The following is a 13,867-nucleotide window of genomic DNA, read 5'->3' as shown; positions in this document are numbered from 1 at the left end:
TCTACTCAACGACGAACCTGGGTGCACGAATGGCAAAACGTCATTTTTTCGGATGAATCCAGGTTCTGTTTACAGCATCATGATGCTCGCATCCGCGTTTGAAGACATCGTGGTGAACGCCCATTGGAAGCGTGTATTCGTCATCGCCATACTGGCGATGGTATGGGGTGCCATTGGTTACACATCTCCGTCACCTCTTGTTGTCACTGACGGTACTTTGAACAGTGGACGTTATATTTCAGATGTGTTACGACCCGTGACTCTACCCTTCATTCGATCCATGCGAAACCCTACATTTCAGCAGGATAATGCACGACCACATGCTGCAGGTCCTGTACGGGACTTTCTGGATACAGAAAATGTTCGACTGCAGCCCTGGCCAGCACATTCTCCAGATCTCTCATCAACTGAAAACGTCTGGTCAATGGTGGCCGAGCAACTGGCTCGTCACAATACGCCAGTCACGACTCTTGATGAACTGTGGTATCGTGTTGAAGCTGCATGGGCAACTGTACCTGTACACGCCATCCAAGGTCTGACTCATTGCTCAGGCATATCAAGGCCGTTATTACGGGCAGAGGTGGTTGTTCTGGGTACTGATTTCTCAGGATCTATGCACCCAAATTGCGTGAAAATGTAATCACATGTCAGTTCTAGTATAATATACAGTGTGAAGTTAGTAACTGTTCTCGAAAGAACATGCGAGGGCATGCCGTTTTCACGTGCCATTTAGACGTGTAGAGGGCTGCCAGACAAGTGTCAAATGCGCCTTAGGGTGCGATCATAGTGAACGGATATCGGTGGATTCCGACGACGACGGTCATCGGCAGAAGGCGGCCGATCTTGTCAAGTCAGTGCACCACTACGTGTGCGGTCACAATGTAGCCGATCTCATCGCCCGAACGCTCAGACTTCTGACGAGAATCGGTGAAATTCAAATCGATTTCTTTTCTTCGGTAAAATCCACTGACGTCCTCCCACACGAACGTGGACTGTGAGAAACTTATAAGTTTAGTCCGAGAGAGAGTGAGTTTGTGGCATCCTGAGAACGAAAAATATCATAATCGGGACATAGCTCGGAATCGTGGCCTGAAATCGCAGGTTTACTGGAAACCTTAAGTAAGCAAAATCTTTATGGGCAATGTCAGTCGTGAATTATAACCTCAAAAATATGTGTCCAAGTGAAAAGAGTCCCGTATCTTAAGCTTATAATTACTGTCGTGGACTTTTTTCCCGTTGTGTTAGGTGGACATTAGCTGTCTACAAATTGTGATTACTGCTTGCTGCAGTTTTTATGTCAGTAGGGTGGACACTCTGTTGTATAAACTGGTCGGCAGAAGTGATGTACATGTATGTATTTCCATTCTTCAGGGTTAAGAATATCTTACTGTAAACTTTATGCTTATCTTTCACACTTACCCTGAATAACAGTCATTGAAAGTTAGTTTAGCCGGCCGCTGTGGCCGAGCGGTTCTAGGCGCTCCAGTCCGGAACCGCGCTGCTGCTACGTTCGCGGGTTCCAATCCTGCTACGGGCATCGATGTGTGTGATGTCCTTAGGTTGGTTAGGTTTACGTAGTTCTAAGTCTACGGGACTGATGAGCTCAGATGTTAAGTCCCATAGTGGTTGGAGCCATTTGAACCATTTTTGAAAGTTAGTTGACGTATGCCTGCACAACTTCAAATAAATACAGCAAAACACAATATTTATAATCTTAGTTTTCATGGTCACCAGAATCATCTCTAGTATATATAGGAGAACGTTTCTACCTTCATCTCATATATTCGTAAAACTTCTGTGGTTATTCCGATAAACGAGGACAGAGTGTATAGTGCTCGCCACGTTTTTCTCGGGACATATGTAGTTCATTCACATGCATTTGGCGTCTTTTTAAGAGCAAAAGCCGCAGCGCCACTCCTCTCAAAGTACGTGGGAGCCATGACGCCTATTCCACCCTAGAAGGTTAAAATTTAACCCTTTATACATACGAGGGTTGACTGAAAAGTACTACCTCCACCTTCCTAACTCTTCAACAGTTGGCAACATTAGTATGCGCAGGTACTGGCTCGTTCCGTTGCCTCTTCTCTACAGCTTCATTTAGCAGTTGAACGGTTGTGTTGTTACAGTATAAAGTACGGAACCCTGCGCAGACGTTCGGTCAATGCGATTTAAGCAACTTGCAGTCATTGAATTCTTGACAACAGAAGGTGTCACGCCACAGGAGATTCATCACAGAATGAAAGCAATTTATTGTGATTGTGTTGATGTGAGTATTGTGCGTCGTTGGGCGAGTAAATTTAAAGATGTTGAGGCGGGAACATCTGACCTACGTGACAGACAAAGAGTTGGGCGTCCTGTGACAGCAACCACCGAGTTCCACAAGCAAAATGTTGACAGATTGATCCAGGACGATCGTCTTATCACTCAGAGAGAAATTGCAAGCACAATCGACATTTCACAAGAACGTGTGGGTCACATTATTGCTTTGTTTGGCTATCGGAAGATCTGTGCACGGTGGGTACTCCGGATGCTGACTCCTGAAACGAAAGTGCACGGACTTGAAATTTGCCACGAACTCCTCTCGCGTTACGAGAATGAAGGTGACCCCTTTCTCCATTCAACTGTCGCAGGAGACGAAACGTGGGTACACTATTACCACCCGAAGACGAAACGTCAGTCTATGGAATATCGACACAAAGACTCGCACCAGAGAAAGAAATTCAAGACGCAGCCCTCAGCTGGAAAAATCATGGCCACAGTGTTCTGAGACGCAGATGGTGTTAGCCATGTTGATTTCCTTCATCGTGGAACAACAATAAATTCAGAGTGTCATATCACAACGCTGCAAACTCTGAAACGACGGCTAACAAGTGTCCGAAAGTAAAAGGGAAATGTTTTCCTGCAGCATGACAATGCCAAACGACACACTTCACGTGCCACCACAGCAGAACTTCAGAGACTGAATCTCACCACCATACGGCATCCTCCATACAGTCCAGATTTAGCACCGTCTGGCTTCCATCTGATCCCGATAATGAAAGACGATCTTCGGCGACACCATTATGCTTCTGATGAAGACGTTGAGAAAACTGTGAGACTGTGGTTGCGGAAACAGAGTGTCGACTTCTTCTGTGACGGCTTCAGAAAACTTGTTCATCGTTGGCACAAACGTACCCAATTGGCTGGTGATCATGCAAAAAAATATCGGTAATTAAAGATCACATTCTAAGGGTTATTTCTGCGTTTGATTTATTAAAATATTCCCGTAAGAGTCGAGGGGCATGAAAAGCAAGCAGTGGTTGGGAAGGGAGTGAGACAGGGTTGTAGCCTCTCCCCGAAGTTATTCAATCTGTATATTAAGCAAGCAGTAAAGGAAACAAAGCAAAAAAACAAAAATTCGAAGTAGGAATTAAAATCAATGGAGAAGAAATTAAAACTTAGAGCTTCGCCGATGACATTGTAATTCTGTCAGAGACAGCAAAGGACCTGGAAGAGCAGCTGAACGGAATGGACAGTGTCTTGAAAGGAGGATGTAAGATGAACATCACCAAAAGCAAAACGAGGATAATGGAATGTAGTCGAATTAAATCGGGTGATGCTGCGGGTATTAGATTAGGAAATGAGACGCTTAAAGTAGCCAATGACTTTTGCTATTTGGGGAGCAAAATAAGTGATGATGGTCGAAGTAGAGAGGATATAAAATGTAGACTGGCAATGCCAAGGAAAGCGTTTCTGAAGAAGAGAAATTTGTTAACATCGAGTATTGATTCAAGTGTCAGGAAGTCGTTTCTGAAAGTATTTGTATGGAGTGTGCCCATGTTGTTGTTGTTGTTGTTGTTGTTGTTGTGGTCTTCAGTCCTGAGACTGGTTTGATGCAGCTTGCTACTCTATCCTGTGCAAGCTTCTTGATCTCACAGTACATACTGCAGCCTATATCCTCCTGAATCTGCTTAGTGTATTCATCTCTTGGTATCCCTCTACGATTTTTACCCTCCACGCTGCCCTCCAATACTAAATTGGTGATCCCCTGATGCCTCAGAACATGTCCTACCAACCGATCCCTTCTTCTAGTCAAGTTGTGCCACAAACTTCTCTTCTCCCCAATCCTGTTCAATACCTCCTCATTAGTTATACTATCTACCCATCTAATCTTCAGCATTCTGCCGGCCGAAGTGGCCTTGTGGTTAAAGGCGCTGCAGTCTGGAACCGCAAGACCGCTACGGTCGCATGTTCGAATCCTGCCTTGGGCATGGATGTTTGTGATGTCCTTAGGTTAGTTAGGTTTAACTAGTTCTAAGTTCTAGGGGACTAATAACCTCAGCAGTTGAGTCCCATAGTGCTCAGAACCATTTGATCCATTTTTTTTCAGCATTCTTCTGTAGCACCACATTTCGAAAACTTCTATTCTCGTCTTGTCCAAACTAGTTGTTAGTTGTGTGATTCGTTCCAATAAAATTATGAGAAACGTCGTATTCGTGGCAAAAGAATTATTGTAACTGCGTATTATGAGAGTAGGCTATTTGAAGGCAGCGACACACTGAAGATCCACCAAAAACGCATTGTTCTTGGTACAATTTGCTATAATTAATTTTCAATTAGTAACATAATTATCTACTATTAACGGTTTTAGCAAGCGGTAATACAATATAATTAAGTACACAGAGGGAGTCTTAGCAACCGATAATACAATATAAATAAGCACACAGAGTTAGTGAGGAGTTTTGCGTAATGGGTAGTGTCTGTGTTACAGAAGAACTTTTTCTTGGGGTGGTGGTTCGCGTCTTTACACTTCCAATTTCTTTTTTCCTAACATTCACGTTTTTATTAGGTTCTGATACTTTATTATTAGTTTAATGTAAGTATATGCTATAATATTTGATGTTATGTAAATATAAGTTCAACTTTTTTGAAGGGGTAACTTTGTTCGATTGGCTTAATCTACAGGACAGCTTGCGCTACATGTATAAAGTTATTTTGCTCCTTTTTCTTTTACACTTCGTAATTCACATGTTGCAAAGATTCTGCTACTGGGTAGGAACAGTGATCAAGTAAGCCTGACCTTGGGGTTTTACTAAAATGTGGGAATGATGAAATAATGTTTATCGTATGCAGAGAAGTATTCCAAATTTGTACAGCACTGTTTGTAATGGAACTTTTATAAGCCTGTGTCCTTATTGACTGGACATGGTACTTTCCTTTTGGTGGACGATGGAGTAAATGTGCGCTTTAATAGAGCTAACGTGGGAATTTTACGCACGCCCGTTGAGTAAACAGTGTGTGTTACGAACTACTAGAAACATCCCTTAACTGCCGCTGGAGTGCGTTGCGATCGCGTATACCATAGAGAGCCTGTATAGGGAGAGAGTGACCAACCGGACGATACGGCGGCCATTTTTCTGACAAACTGTGGGCGGGACTTTTGAATGGCCAGTAGGGGAGTAGTGGAGTACACACTCACCGAATCGAAAGCACAAGACAATGTGGCGAAATCATTCGTTAAATGCCTTTCTTTGGAGCTACAATATACTCATAGTAGCCTACTACGCACAGCACAGGAAAATTTGATACAGTGGCTGCAGAAATTATTCGTTACTTGCATTTCTCACCTTTAAAGTTCGTTTACTAGACATGTTGCAATGAAAGTAACGTAAATAAAAAAAATATAGTGTACAGCATTTGTTTTGTAGCGGAAGTGCATAACGCTAAAGATTTAACGTACTAATATTAAGTCAGATGAATGAAAGTCGTAAGCACTTGTTTACTTGTGACATGCAAAAAGTGTGAGACGTATTAGTACGTTTTGTCACGTCTTCAAACTTTTTGCATGTCGCAAGTAAACAACTGCTTACGACTCTCTTTCATATATACTGAATACTTCTCGTAGATAACAAACGAAAAAGATTACAAAAATCAGATAATGTTAAATGTAGGCTACTGTAATAACGTCCAAATATAACAAGAAAACTACCGTATTCCTTCTACCCCACAGTAAGTAGGCCTATTAAAAACTGTCTTCAAGAGTACCTACAATTATTTACTACGAATAATGTTTCAGCAACCACGACAACTGCGGAAAACTTGCTTACAACTTTGCCTGCGTCCACAGTCAGGTAATAATACTGAAACCAAAATAATGCCTAGTGTTCTGTTTCGGAACGAAATAAAGTTTGACGCTATAAAGTCGAATGAGCATGGCACAACAATTACAGGAACTTTCCGTTTCCAGCACGGACAGTCAGGTATTGGCTTCAGTAAAGCTTGTTATGCTACCAGTATGCACGAAATGTTAAAGAAATAAGAGCTTAAAAAACGATATACAACTAAATCGAACATGCATGCTCAACGCACAAGTCTCTCAATAATTCAAATACCTTTTAATCTTTTCCAAAAGTCCTCTGAACTTCAATTCAACTCAAAAGCACGGCGAACATACAGGGTGACCAGAAAAGGGCTCCCTGATTTCAAAATTAGATATCTCGAAAACAAAGATTGATAGAGGAATGCAGTAAACGGTATGCTTATTGTAAAATCTGTAAGACGTTTATACAGCAGTTTGAAATAATAGTTACAAAACCTGCTAACAGATGGCGCTGTACTCTGTACAGCTCATATCATAATACATAAGTTAAATAATCGTATGAAAACAATCTTTGCAAACAACCACATCACAATGTTTTCAAAATGTTCACCATTGGCACTACAGAGGTGGCGCGAACGAAGAATGAAATTCGCCATCACATTTCGTAGTGTCTCAACCGAAATGGATTCACATGCCACAGAGATCGCCGATTCAAACTCGTCCAGCGTGGCGGGATGCTTCGGGTAGATCATGTCTTTCACTGTGCCCCACAAAAAAAAGTCACAGGGAGTCAAATCCGGCGAATTCGGAGGCCAATCCATGCCTGCACCAGTAAATTTGGGATATTCCAAAGCAATGACTCGATTCCCGAAGTATTCCTCAAGAAAGCGAAACACTTGTTCGGTCTGATGTGGTCGGGCTCCACTTGCATAAACCATTCAGTACCTGGTCGATCCTCTAACGCTTGCTGTGTGGCGACAAATTGTTCCAAAATTGCAACGTAAAGTGCACCAGTGACCGTTTCTCGAATGAAAAAAGGGCCAATAATGCCTCTTCTGCATACTGCAGCCCACACATTAACTTTAGGAGAATACAGGGGTTTCGCTTCACACCAATATGGCTTTTCGGAACCCCAAAACCACCAGTTCTGCTTATTCACGTATCCATTCAGGTGGAAGTGTGCTTCATCTGTAAACCAGATGCAGTCAACATCAAATCCTTCGCTATCAACCATTGTGAGCATCTGATGAGCAAAGGCAACCCTTTGTTGCACAGCTCGTACGGGTGTGGCCAGGTGCGTTTGAATTTTGAATGGAAACATGTGTAGGCTCTTTCTTAGTATTTTCTGCGTGCTGGAACACTTCAAACCAGTCTCAGATGCAATTCTACGGACGGGTGGCATTGGATTTCGCTGAATAATCCCAGAAACTGAGGCGATATTTTCAGGCGTAACTGCGGTTTGCTTGCGGCCAACATGCCCCAGTAGATCATCAGTTACGCTGCCTGTTCGTTGAAATTTTGCGAAGAGCGTACGAATGGTTTTCGCATCGGGTCCTTTTGGATCATTAAATCGTGCTTGAAAACTTCGCCTTGTTGCCGTAGGACTCTCTTCTAACCTGTGGTACTCTAGCACCAGAAAAACGCGTTGTTCAATGGAGTACATGGTTTTAATCTCTTCCTTCGGTACGCTAACCTCCTTTCACGTTTCAATAGTGGAACTGATCGCTCTGGGCTTCGGATCACTATTTATACTAGGCATTACGTACGGCGATTACACCGCCATCTGGTAGCAGCTTTTGTAACTATTATTTGAAACTACTGTATAAACTTCTTACAGCTTTCACAATAAACATACCGTTTACTGCATTCCTCTATCGATCTTTGTTTTCCAGATATTTAATTTTGAAATCAGGGAATCCTTTTCTGGACACCCTGTAGGAAGCGCGAGAGACATTTGGCAGAAAAATGGCGCCAAAGCTAATCAACCAATCACGGGCAACTTCACCTATGGTCACTCTCTCCGTATACAGGCTCTCTAGTATACCACATTGGGGCCCACGTACCGTATGCACAAGTCGCATCGTTCCTGAGCGTTTAGCAACACGTTGGACTTGGCACGCTCAGCGTTAACGTTTGACAGCACGGCCCGTGTGCCGACGGCTTTACCGGCCAGTGTCCTCCCGGGCATACGGCACGGGGCGCGCAATTCCGGCGTCTCCGCCAGCGTCCTCAACGCAGGTGAGCGCCAGCCTTGAGGTCCCCGCCGCGCGCAGCCTACTTTTCCGCGAGAAAACAATTACCGTCGTTTCCTCTCTCCCGCGACGGCCGCGTGTCCTTCGCGCCGGTAAACCGATATTAATGGAACGCGTGCGGCCAAAGTGTGCCAGCCGGCCAGCCAGGAAGGCCTCCCTGGCAGGGCTCCCTTTTGCCGCTCTCGACAGCACGTGCCGGCGCTACGCTGTAGGTCAGATCCGCCACTCGCCGGGACCTACCGTCCAGACCACGGCGCTGAATCTCGCGTGTCCGGCGATCGTAGGACACACGCCGTTGCTACGGCCAACCCGAGGATACAGCTCGCAAGACAATAGACCCGAGAGTGATGTCGTCCTCGTGGCTGTTCTGGAAGCCAAAGCTGGTGTCCGGAATCTGGTGCGCAATCCAAAGACATTCCCAGAACCATTCACGTTCACATTCGCGACCGCCACTTCGGGTCATCCAATCCGCACAAAGAAAGAGCATGTTATACACGGTGTTCGGAAATTGCCGTTACAAACTTCTAGGACTTGTAAGCCTGGACGGTTGTTGTCGTTATGGTCTTCAGTCCCGAGACTGGTTTGATGCAGCTCTCCATGCTACTCTATCCTGTGCAAGCTTCTTCATCTCCCAGTACCTACTGCAGCCTACATCCTTCTGAATCTGCTTATTGTATCCATCTCTTGGTCTCCCTCTACAATTTTTACCCTCCACGCTTCCCTCCAGTACTAAATTGGAGATCCCTTGATGCCTCAGAATATGTCCTACCAAACCATCCCTTCTTCTGGTCAAGTTGTGCCACAAGCTCCTCTTCTCCCCAATTCTATTCAAAACCTCCTCATTAGTTATGTGATCTACCCATCTAATCTTCAGCATTCTTCTGTAACACCACATTTCGAAAGCTTCTATTCTCTTCTTGTCTAAACTATTTATCGTCCATGTTTCACTTCCATACATGGCTACGCTCCATACAAATACTTTCAGAAACGACTTCCTCACACTTAAATCAATACTCGATGTTAACAAATTTCTCTTTTTCAGAAACGCTTTCCTTGCCATTGCCAGTCTACATTTTACATCCTCTCTACTTCGACCATCATCAGTTATTTTGCTCCCCAAGTAGCAAAACTCCTTTACTACTTTAAGTGTCTCATTTCCTAATCCAATTCCCTCAGCATCACCCGAATTAATTCGACTACATTCCATTATCCTCGTTTTGCTTTTGTTGATGTTCATCTTATATCCTCCTTTCAAGACACTGTCCATTCCGTTCAACTGCTCTTCCAAGTCCTTTGCTGTCTCTGACAGAATTACAATGTCATCGGCGAACCTCAAACTTTTTATTTCTTTCCATGGATTTTAATACCTACTCCGAATTTTTCTTTTGTTTCCTTTACTGCTTGCTCAATATACAGATTGAATAACATCGGGGAGAGGCTACAACCCTCTCTCACTCCCTTCCCAACCACTTCTTCCCTTTGTTGTCCCTCGACTCTTATAACTGCAATCTGGTTTTTGTGCAAATTGTAAACAGCCTTTCGCTCCCTGTATTTTACCCCTGCCACCTTCAGAATTTGAAAGAGAGTTGTCCAGTCAACATTGTCAAAAGCTTTCTCTAAGTCTACAAATGCTAGAAACGTAGGTTTGCCTTTCCTTAATCTTTCTTCGAAGATAAGTTGTAGGGTTAGTATTGCCTCACGTGTTCCAACATATCTACGGAATCCAAACTGATCTTCCCCGAGGACGGCTTCTACTAGTTTTTACATTCGTCTGTGAAGAATTCGCGCCGGCCGAAGTGGCCGTGCGGTTAAAGGCGCTGCAGTCTGGAACCGCAAGACCGCTACGGTCGAAGGTTCGAATCCTGCCTCGGGCATGGATGTTTGTGATGTCCTTAGGTTAGTTAGGTTTAACTAGTTCTAAGTTCTAGGGGACTAATGACCTCAGCAGTTGAGTCCCATGGTGCTCAGAGCCACCATTTTGAAGAATTCGCGTTAGTATTTTGCAACTGTGACTTATTAAACTGATAGTTCGGTAATTTTCACATCTGTCAACACCTGCTTTCTTTGGGATTGGAATTATTATATTCTTCTTGAAGTCTGAGGGTATTTCGCCTGTCTCATACATCCTGCTCACCAGATGGAAGAGTTTTGTCAGGACTGGCTCTCCCAAGGCCGTCAGTAGTTCTAATGGAATGTTGTCTACTCCCGGAGCCTTGTTTCGACCCAGGTCTTTCAGTGCTCTGTCAAACTCTTCACGCAGTATCTTATCTCCCATTTCATCTTCATCTACATCCTCTTCCATTTCCATAATATTGTCCTCAAGTACATCTCCCTTGTATAGACCCTCTATATACTCCTTCCATCTTTCTGCTTTCCTTTCTTTGCTTAAAAATGGGTTTCCATCTGAGCTCTTGATATTCATACCAGTGGTTCTCTTTTCTCCAAACGTCTCTTTAATTTTCCTGTAGGCAGTATCTATCTTACCCCTAGTGAGATAAGCCTCTACATCCTTACATTTATCCTCTAGCCGTCCCTGCTTAGCCATTTTGCACTTCCTGTCGATCTCATTTTTGAGACGTTTGTATTCCTTTTTGCCTGCTGCATTTACTGCATTTTTATACTTTCTCCTTTCATTAATTAAATTCAATATTTCTTCTGTTACCCAAGGATTTCTACTAGCCCTCGTCTTTTTACCTATTTGATCCTCTGCTGCCTTCACTATTTCATCCCTCAAAGCTACCCATTCTTCTTCTACTGTATTTCTTTCCCCCATTCCTGCCATTTGTTCCCTTACGCTCTCCCTGAAACTCTGTACAACCTCTGGTTTAGTCAGTTTATCCAGGTCCCATCTCCTTAAATTCCCACTTTTTTGCAGTTTCTTCAGTTTTAATCTACAGTTCATAACCAATAGACTGTGGTCAGAGTCCACATCTGCCCCTGGAAATGTCTTACAATTTAAAATCTGGTTCCTAAATCTCTGTCTTACCATTATATAATCTATCTGAAATCTGTCAGTATCTCCAGGCTTCTTCCATGTATACAGCCTTCTTTTATGATTCTTGAACCAAGTGTTAGCTATGATTAAGTTGTGCTCTGTGCAAAATTCTACCAGGCGGCTTCCTCTTTCATTTCTTACCCCCAATCCATATTCACCTACTACGTTTCCTTCGCTCCATTTTCCTACTACCGAATTCCAGCCACCCATGAGTATTCAATTTTCGTCTCGCTTCACTATGTGAATAATTTCTTTTATTTCATCATACATTTCTTCAATTTCGTCGTCATCTGCAGAGCTAGTTGGCATATAAACTTGTACTACTGTAGTAGGCCTGGGCTTCATGTCTATCTTGGCCATAGGCAACCCGCACTATCTTTGCAGATACTACATAACATACTGTTAGGCATTCTCAGCTTTGCAAGCAAACTACCGAAATGTTGTTGCGACATTTGACGCGTGTTGCAAGAACTTAGCGCCTACACCTTGGAAGGTTTTGACGCTCGCATTCTGAAAATTCGGGACTCAAATCCCGTTCCGCCTTCCTAAACTGATGTTTTCCGTATCTTTCCTAGTTCGATTACGTCGAACGCTGGCATGATTCCTTTGAAAAAGGTATTCCCAATTTGCTACCCGTTTCTTGTCCCATCCGAGCCTGCGATCCGTCTCTAAAGTCCATGTCGTCGACGGGTCATTAAATCCGAATCTCGTTCCTTTCACTGAAGCAACGTGTGGGCGCTACAGTGCGCATGCGTTCATTGCGTGCTATCAGTGAATTTCGGCGTATGTCCTTTTGTTCCCTCGTCCTGGCAGCTGCGTGCGAGAACAATGCGGATTACTAGTTTAATATGTGCGTCGCTGCTCTACCTAGCCACACGCTAAGGCAAAGCTGTTCACAACCCGGAGGCGGGGTTACGCACTGCAGTGCTTTCGTCATCGAGGCCGGACTAAACGTGACGTCCCCTCACCATCGTATGACCTTTGAACTGACTTAACCAGCTAGTCACAAAGAGGCCTGCGGTTTAATCATAAAGCAGGGTGTAAACTTGGAGATTTTCACAACAGCAAATCATTGCCAGAACTGAAAGAAGAGTAAAGAGACAGAGGAAAAACTTACGACCAAAGTGTTCTTATCAGAATATTTATTTTTATATATCAAGACACACTGATACATTGACCAGTGTACGAGTTTAGACAATTTCATTTAGCTAAGAAGTGTTTTGCGATATACTACTTTGGTTAATTAGCATTAGCTAATATCTCTACCAACATACAACTAACGATATTCATTAAATTTGGCACAGTTCTTATGACTTAATGCAAGTATTGCAAAGCAAACATTCTGAAGTCCTTATGAAATAATTTAAGAACTAAAATTATTGGTGGGTATTGTTGTGGTGGTTTTCAGTCCGAAAACTGGTTTGATAAAGCTCTTCATGTTCCACGCCACTCTACACCGTGCAAGGTTCTTCATCTCCGAGCAGCTGGTGCAGCCGACATCCTTTCGAATCTGCTTACTGCGTTCATCCCTTGATCTTCATCTACAATTTTTGCCCACTACTCACTTCCCTCCAATACTGAACTGATTCGTTCACGTCTCAGAACTTGCCCTATCAACCGATCCCATCTTTTAGTCAAGTTGTGCTACACAGTTCTTTTGTCTCCAGTTCTTTTCAGAACCTCCTCATTAGCTACGTGATCTATCCATCTAACCTTAGCGTTCTTCGGTAGTACCACATTTCAAATGTTTCTTTTCTCTTCTTGTCTGAACTGTTTATGGTCCACGTTTCACTGTCATGCAAGGCTACACTCCAAATACCTTCAGAAAAGAGTTCTTGAAACTTAAATCAATATTCGATGTTAACAACTTTTTCATCTTCACAAACGATTCTCTTGTCATTGCCAGTCCACATTTTATATCCTCTCTACGTCGTCCATCATCAGTCAAAATAGCAAAACTCGTCTACTAGTTTCAGTGTCCCGTATCCTAATCTAATTTTATTCGACTACTGTCCATTACCCCTGATTTGCTTTTGTTGTGTTCATCGTACATCCTACATTCAAGACACTGTCCAAGTCCTTTCCTGTCTCTGACAGAATTACATCATCAGCAAACCACGAAGTTTTTATTTCTTTTCTCTGAACTATAATTCCTATTCCAAATTTTTCTTTGGATTGAGTAACAAAGGGGATAGGCTACAAAACTGCTCACTCCATTCTCAACCACTTCTTCCCTTTCAGCCCCCCCCCCCCCCAGCTATTATAACTGACGTGTGGTTTCTGTACAAATAGTTGTAAATAGCATTGCACTCCGTGTATTTTACACCTGCTATCTTCAAAATTTCAAAGGAAGTACTCCAGTCAACATAAGTCAAACGCTTCCTCTAGTTCTACAAATGCTATAAACATAGGTTTGCCTTTCCTTAATCTATCTTGTAGGAGAAGTCATAGAGTTATATTACCTCGCGTGTTCCTGTATTCCTCCAAAATCTAAACTGATGTTCCCTGAGATCGGCTACTACCCGTTTTCCCTTTCTTCTG

The sequence above is a fragment of the Schistocerca nitens genome, chromosome 1, assembly GCF_023898315.1.
Source record: "Schistocerca nitens isolate TAMUIC-IGC-003100 chromosome 1, iqSchNite1.1, whole genome shotgun sequence".
Lineage (NCBI taxonomy): Eukaryota > Metazoa > Arthropoda > Insecta > Orthoptera > Acrididae > Schistocerca > Schistocerca nitens.
This window is presented reverse-complemented; position numbering follows the sequence as displayed.